This window comes from Nomascus leucogenys, chromosome 18, assembly GCF_006542625.1.
Source record: "Nomascus leucogenys isolate Asia chromosome 18, Asia_NLE_v1, whole genome shotgun sequence".
NCBI lineage: Eukaryota > Metazoa > Chordata > Mammalia > Primates > Hylobatidae > Nomascus > Nomascus leucogenys.
The window spans coordinates 53328429-53336372 of record NC_044398.1 but is presented as its reverse complement, the minus strand read 5'-3'; positions in this window follow the sequence as shown (position 1 = coordinate 53336372).

Genomic DNA, 7944 nt, shown 5'->3' with positions numbered 1-7944 from the left:
CATGGAAGCTGCAGGAACCACTAAAAAAACCACTCTGAAAAACCCAAAGCCTTGTGGCTGGAGGGATCTACTTCCCATTCACTCTCATCGTGTAAGCCGACTTGGCTTCTGTACCTCCATGCCAGGGACTGGCTTAGAGGAGAAGGACATAGGGCTGCTGCGGGTGGAACAGGGTTAGCAGTGCAGGTGAGCAACAGCCCAAAGTGGACAGTGATTCTTTTTGTTTGTTTGTTTTGAGACAGGGTCTTGCTCTATTGCCCAGGCTAGAGTGGAGTGTGACACTCATAGCTCACTGTAGCCTTGAACTCCTGGGCTCAAGTGGTTCTCCCACCTCAGCCTCCCGGGTAGCTGGGACTACAGTTATGCACCACCATGCCCTGCTAATTTTTTAATTTTTTATAGAGACAGGGTCTCACTCTATTGCCCAGGCTGGTCTGGAACTCCTGGCTTCAAGCAATGCTCCTACCTTGGACTCCTAAGTACATGGGATTAGAGGTGTGAGCTACCATGCCCAGCTAACAGTGATCGATCTACACAGGAAGATGGCAGCCAGAGGCTGACACCAAGTGAGAGGGCAGGAGCCTGTACAGACTAGGAAAGGGGTTAGGTCATGGGTGAGGAGACCAAGGCTTAGTTCAACAACCATGGACACAGTGAGCACCTAGTGGAGGGGCACAAAGGTTCCAGCTCACATGGAACTCACAGCATGGATTTGTGCAAAGCTCTATTCTCAACAGAGTCTGGGTTGGAAGGCAGAGAAACTAAGAAAGGCGAGTGCCCTGAGAGGATTGGGGACAAGCTGAAACTCAGCTGGCACAGGAGAACCTGGGCTTTCTCCACATGTTGAGTTTATAGTACAGGGCAAGGTGGAATTAATCTCCAAAGTGAGCACCAAGTTGTCAGCCAAGACAATCAGTGAAAAGAAATGCAGTGGCTAGGAGTTCAAGACCAGCCTGGGCAGCATGGCGAGACCCCATCTCTACAAAAAAAAATTTAAAAATTAGCTGTCAAGGTGGTGCACCTATAGTCCCAACTACTCTGGAGGCTGAGGTGGGAGGATTGCTTGAGCCCAGGAATGAGGTCGAGGTTACAGTGACAATGAGCCGTAATTGTGCCCCTGCATTCCAGCCTGGGTGACCAAGCAAGACCCTGTCTTTCTCTCTAAAAAAAAACAAAAAAGAGAGAGAGAAAAGAAAAAAAAACAAAGAAATTCAGGTGAACCTGAGTTCAAATGTCAACCCTGCTCATTTCTAACTGTGAGACTGCACAAATCAGCTCTCAGAGTGCATGTGAGTTCCTCTTGCCTCACTAGGGGACTAGGTGAGCTTCTCTCGCTTTTTTTGGTGTGTTTTTGAGACAGGGTTTTGTTTCGTCACCCAGGCTGGAGTGCAGTGGCATGATCTCTGCTTACTGCAACCTCCTAGGCTAAAGTGACCCTCCCATCTCAGCCTCCTGAGTAGCTGGGATGACAGGTGTGGGCACCACCACGCCCAGTTAATTTCTGTGTATTTTTGGTAAAGACAGGGTTTCATCGTGTTGCCCAGGCTGGTATTGAACTCCTGAGCTCAGGCGATCCATCCACCTCAACCCCTCAAAGTACTGTGATTACAGGCATGAGTCACAGTGCCCAGCTGCATAAGTTTCTCTGAATGGTGACTGTAAAAACTTAATGAGATCCTGTAGATAATGTGCCAGCCCAGTGTTTGGCCCATAGAAAGTGCTCAGGAAATAGTATTTATTATAGCTACGATAATTGGATGAAAAGCAGGCATTAGTAAGATAGTGAAGTTTATTTTTCTAAGGAGTTAGCAAGAAATTAAAACAGAAAAACACGCATAAAGAGACATGATATTCATATGGGCCTGCTTAACTCTGAGCTTTGCTATTTTACTCTGATCACGTAGGGGAATAAAAGGAAGCAGAATTCAGCTGGGAGAAGCCAAGTCTACTGAATGACACATCATTCTTCTCTTTGCCAAAACCAGATGCTAGTTAGTGGGTTGAGCACTCACCAGTGAGTAGGTGCTCTCTTACCTCTGCAGAACTGCAAGCATATTAATGACTGCTTTGTAACCAATGCCTGGGAGCTTTTTTTTTTAACCTTAAGAGGAGGAAACTTGAAAAATCTTCCTGAGAGAAAAGGCAGTATAAGTTGATTTCACAGTTAACACCTGAGAGTGTTTAATTTGAACCAGGAATGTGTGCATACGTGTGTGTGTATACGTGTGTGTGTGTGTGTGTGTGTGTGTGTGTGTGTGTGTATTTGGCTCTTTACTGCATCTTCATTTGTTGCTTTCTACAATTAGAAATCATGAAGAGGGGCTGGGAGCGGTGGCTCACACCTGTAACCCCAGCATTTTGGGAGGCCTAGGCGAGCAGATCACCTGAGGTCAGGAGTTCGAGACCAGCCTGACCAACATGGAGAAACCCCATCTCTACTAAAATTACAAAATTAACCAGGTGTGATGGCACATGCCTGTAATCCCGGGTACTCGGGTGTCTGAGGCAGGAGAATCGCCTGAACCTGGGAGGTGGAGGTTGCGGTGAGCCGAGATGGCACCACTGCACTCCAGCCTGGGCAACAAGAGCGAAACTCTGTCTCAAAAAAAAAAAAAAGAAAAGAAAAGAAAAGAAAAGAAGGAGAAGTCATGAAGAGAATTAACATCATTAACTAGTCACTTGTTTTTGCATCAGTGACTGTGTGTTAGGCCGTTCTTACGTTGCTGTAAAGACATACCTGATACTGGGTAACTTATCAAGAAAAGAGGTTTCACTGGCTCACAGTTCTGCAGGCTGTATAGGAAGCGTGATGCCAACATCTTCTCGACTTCTGGGGAGGCCTCAGGAATCTTACAATCATGGTGGAAGGTGAAGCGGGGGCAGGCATGTCACACAGCAAAAGCAGGAGCAAGTGAGATTGAGGGTGGGTGCACAGGGAGGTCCCACACACTTTTCAATGACCAGATCTCGCGTGAACTCAGAGTGAGAGCTCACTTATCACCAAGGGGATAGCCCGAGCCATTCATGAGGAATCCACCCCCATGAACCAAACGCCTCCCCAGGCCCCACCTGCAACGTTGGGAATTACATTTCAACATGAGATTTGGGCCAGGACAAATATCAAAACTGTGTCAGACTGTTTCACACACTACATTTCTCTTATCTTTCAGCTTTCCATTCCAGGTCAGTTCGTTTATTTAGCCAGGGCTAGCAGACATGACTCAGATAGAAGCAGCTACCCAGCAAGCTGGTGGTGCCCAGTCAACGGTAACGAGCCTCGGAAACGCTCAACCACCTTGTAATGGCAATTACAAACATGCTTCTTGGGCTGAAAAGGCAGATAAAAAGGTTCAATCATTTATCAAATACCTACCATATATTAGGTGGTTGCATATAATAATCTCTATAACCAAACAAAGCCACAACCCTGTGGGGTTGTCATTCACCTCCCCAAGCAGTCATTGGGTGGTTGGGAGGTTAAGCCCGGATTTTACTGCCTATGTGTTCTCTGATATGGAGCCACATCGGAGAGGCTGCATTCAGGGAGTTCTCCTGCCCTTTCTCCTGTTTTCTTCCATCTTTGGGACCAGTTTAATTTCAGTTGTGTAATTATCTCTGAAATTCAGATGTACCTATGAATTAGGAGGAAGGAGTATTTTCACAAGAGACTCTAGGACTCACAGGCAGGAGCACAAGCATGGTGGCTTCAACGCCCAAGTGACAAGGTGTCATGCCTGTTGGTAAAGACAGATGGTCTTTTTGCTCATTCATTCAAAAAAAAAATTTTTTTTGAGACCAAGTCTCATTCTGTCACCCAGGCTGGAGTTCAGTGGCGCCATCTCGGTTCACTGCAGTTTGAGATCAAGTGATTCTCCTGCCTCAGACTCTTGAGTAGCTGGGATTACAGGCACGTGCCACCATTCCTGGCTAATTTTTGTATTTTTAGTAGAGATGGGCGTTTACCATGTTGTCCAGGCTGGTCTCGAACTCCTGACCTCAAGTGATCTGCCCGCTTTTACCTCCCAAAGTGCTGGGATTACAGGTATGAGCCACTGCACTCAGCCCATTCATTCAACAAATATTAATGGAGCAACTACTTATGTGCCAGAAACTGTCCTAGGTACTTAGGATACATCAGTGAACAACAACAGTAACAAACCCCTGCCATCATGAAACCTACAAGCTTCCACATTGGGGAATAGATAATAAATGGTAAATATAATAGATAAGCCAATTATGCGGTCATTTAGGAGGTAGGAAGTGATATAGAGTGGGACAGGATAAGAAAATCCAGATGTGCATGTAGCCAGAAGAACCAACTGCCATTTTAAATGCAGTGGTCAGAATAGACTTGGTTGAGAGGTGACATTGATGCCAAGACTTGATTTGGCCATTGCTAAGGGGGCATCACGAAGAGGAAACTGCTTGGCACAGTGGCTCATGCCTGTAATTCCAGCACTTTGGGAGGCTGAGGTGGGAGGATTACTTGAACCCAGGAGTACAAGAACAGCCTGGGCAACATAGCAAGACCCCATTTCTACAAAAAATTTTAAGAAAAAAAGTTCAGCTAGGCGTGCCTGTAGTCTTAGCTACTCAGGAGGCTGAAGTGGGAGGATCGCTTGAGCCCAGGAGTTTGAGGCTGCAGTGAGCTCAGATTGCACCACTGCTCTCGGGTGTAAGTGATAGAAGGAGATGCTGTCTCCAAAAATACATACATACATACATACATACATACATACATACATACACACATGCATAAGAAGAGGAGACTGCTGGCACAAAGGTCCCCAGGTTAGAAGAGGACTACTAGTGTGTGGAGGAATGGAGTGACCAGTGTGGAGACGAGGAGGAGAGAAGGGGAGAAAGGTAACAGGGCACACGTGGTGCAGATAGTACAGGGCCTGGAAGCCTGGTAAGAACGTTAGCTTTCACCCTAAGCAAGATGTGCCCATTGGAGGGTTTTGGTCATGGCAGTGACGTGATCTAACTTACATTTCCAAGGGCTGTGTCTTGAGAATGGATTGAATGGGGGGTGGTGGCGAGGAGAGAGGCAGGGATACCCTTCAGGAGGCTACTGCCGTAACCCAGGTACACCTGCTGGTAGCTTGGACCAGGGCAAGGCAGCAACCTGGTGACAAGAGGCAAGGTCTTGGGAGATTTTGAAGGCAGCTCAATAGAACTGCCTGATGAATGGGATGTATAGTTTCAGAGAAAGAGAGGAGTTGAGGATGACTCCAAAGTTTTTAGAAGAAAAAGTTGGCAGTGAGTGAGATGGGAGGTTGCCCGGTTCTGCACAGGGTACCCTACAGCTTTGGTGCATTGGAGGCTGTGGATGGCACAGGTCACTCTTGGCACCTTGCAGCACCAGGGGCTGTGGGGGGCAGCACAGCATCCATGAAGGGCTCAGTGATCCAATGGAGGGAACCTATTTCCACTTGTAGTCTTGGTATCCCTCAAACCATTGGGAGGAAGAGTGATGTTAGTCTTTTAGAGAAGCTCCTTTAGAAAATGACTGAGTGTGGCCAGGTGCGGTGGCTCACGCCTGTAATCCCAGCCCTTTAGGAGGCTAAGGAGGGTGGATCACTTGATGTCAGGAGTGTGAGACCAGCCTGGCCAACATGGTGAAACCCTGTCTTTACTAAAAATATAAAATTAGCCAGGCATGGTGGCAGGTGCCTGTAATTCCAGCTACATGGGAGGCTGAGGCAGGAGACTCGCCTGAACCTGGGAGATAGAGGTTGCAGTGAGCCGAGGTCGTGCCACTGCACTCCACCCTGGGCAACAGAGCAAGACTCTGTCTCAAAGAAAAAAGGAAAGAAAAAAAGTGACCCAGTGAGGTTTCAGAGAGCAGGGTCCAGCCTTAGACTGGAGATGACAATGCCCATGAAGCTGCAGGAGTGACCTCCCAAGTGGCCCTGTCTGTACCTGCAGGCCGGCGAGGACTCAGGGCGGCTCGCGTTGCAAGTGTGCATTGAGCAGGGTTTCTCTATCCAGGCATGCTACTGGGCTGTTCCGGTCAGAGGGTTCCTGCAACACCTGTCAAACACACAAAACCAGGCTTGTGAAATAAGATAAAGTAAGAACCCACCTTTGTTTTTTGAGCTCTTTTTCAGCCCTCCCTGTTAGACTCTAAAGTCACCCGTAAATCCAGTGAGGCTGACTGCTCTTATTTCTCAGGAATTCCTGAGTAGGGCAGAGCAGGTGGGACGGTGCTTCTGTAGGCACTGACCACAGGCCTCCATCTCAGCTTAAAAGCCATGAGCACCTTGGGGAGGGCGACCCTACAGCCTGGTTTGCTTAGCGATGTTCCGCTTATGTTTGTTGAAATGGCACCTCAAGTAACCCTAAATTTCCCTCTCAAAAGTGTTTCTATGCTGGGTGCAGTGGCTCACACCTATCATCCTAGCATTTTGGGAGGCTGAGGTGGGCAGATCACCTGAGGTCAGGAGTTCGAGAGCAGCCTGGCCAACATGGTAAAACCCTGTCTCTACTAAAAATACAAAAATCGGCCAGCATGGTGGTGCATACCTGTAATCCCAGCTACTCAGGAGGCTGAGGCAGGAGGATTGCTTGAACCCGGGAGGCACAGGTTGCAGTGAGCTGAGATCATGCCACTCTACTCCAGCCTGGGTGACAGAGTGAGACTCTGTCTCAAGAAAAAAAAAAAAGAGTTTCTGTTTGAATGATAAGTTACATGGCCACTGTGAGGGTACTAGTACTGTGTGTTACTGGCTGGGGTCCCAGGGTCCTGGCCAGACACATGCGTCCTTACCCAACCAGCTGCTAGCCTGAGCAGATCACCTGGTCCACACCAGCGAGGATTTCACTGATTGGAAGAAGATCTGAATTAAGCTGTGACTTGTCCTTGCTTCCAGAGGAATTAGTTTATTTATGAGATTAAACTAATCTGCACCTTCTGTTCCAAGGACTTAACTTAGAGTCAAACTAGCTGATTGTTATTTAGGTTGAACCAAGCCAACCTGTTCAGAAGGGCTGGGGAGAAGACACAGGGGAACACAGGGAGCATAGCCTCTGCCAGAAGCATTGTGGACAAAACAGAGCTTTGTGTCTTAGGGGAAAAATGCAAAACCAAAATTGGACTTTTGGTAACTGCTCAGTCATTTCATGTAGAAGGACCACAACTATTTTATTATGTTTTTGTGAAATGTCTTTTTCAAAGAGGAAAGTTACCACCACTGCAACCACCCTCAATTTAAAGTAAACACATGCTCATTAAAAAAAAAAAAAAAAAGCCAGATGCAGTGGTTCACACCTGTAATCCCAACACTTTGAGAGGCCAAGGCAGGGGGATCGTTTGAGCTCAGAAATTTGAGACCAGCCTGGAAAACATAATTAGACCCCATCTCTACAAAAATAAAAAATTGAACATAGTGGTGCATGCCTTAGTCCCAGCTACTCAGGAGGCTGAGGTGGGAGGATGACTTTAGCCTGGAGTTTGAGGCTGCAGTGAGCTATGATAGTGGCACTGAACTCCAGCCTGGGCAACAGAGCAAGATCCCTGTCTCAAAAAAGAAAAAAAATTGCTTGAAAAATATTGAAATGTGTAAGGAGGAAAATAAAACATCCTTTATTTATTCTATTCAAAGACAACCACTGTTTATATATGTATACACACACACATATATCTCCAGATTTTTTTAATTAGTTAACTTATACAAACAAAATATATCTTTACAAAACTAGAATCATCCCATCCATATTGTTTTGTTAACCTCTCTTTACACTTAACATATAGATGGATATCATTGCATGTCAAGGAACATAGAACCACATGATTATTTTTACTGCCCACATATTATTCTAAGTACAGCAATATCATCATTTATTTCCTGGCAACCATCTGTTGTTAGACATCAAGGTTGGTTATTTTTTAAGTTTTTTAATTAAAAAAATTCTTTTGGCCTACTTCAATAAGCTTGTCTG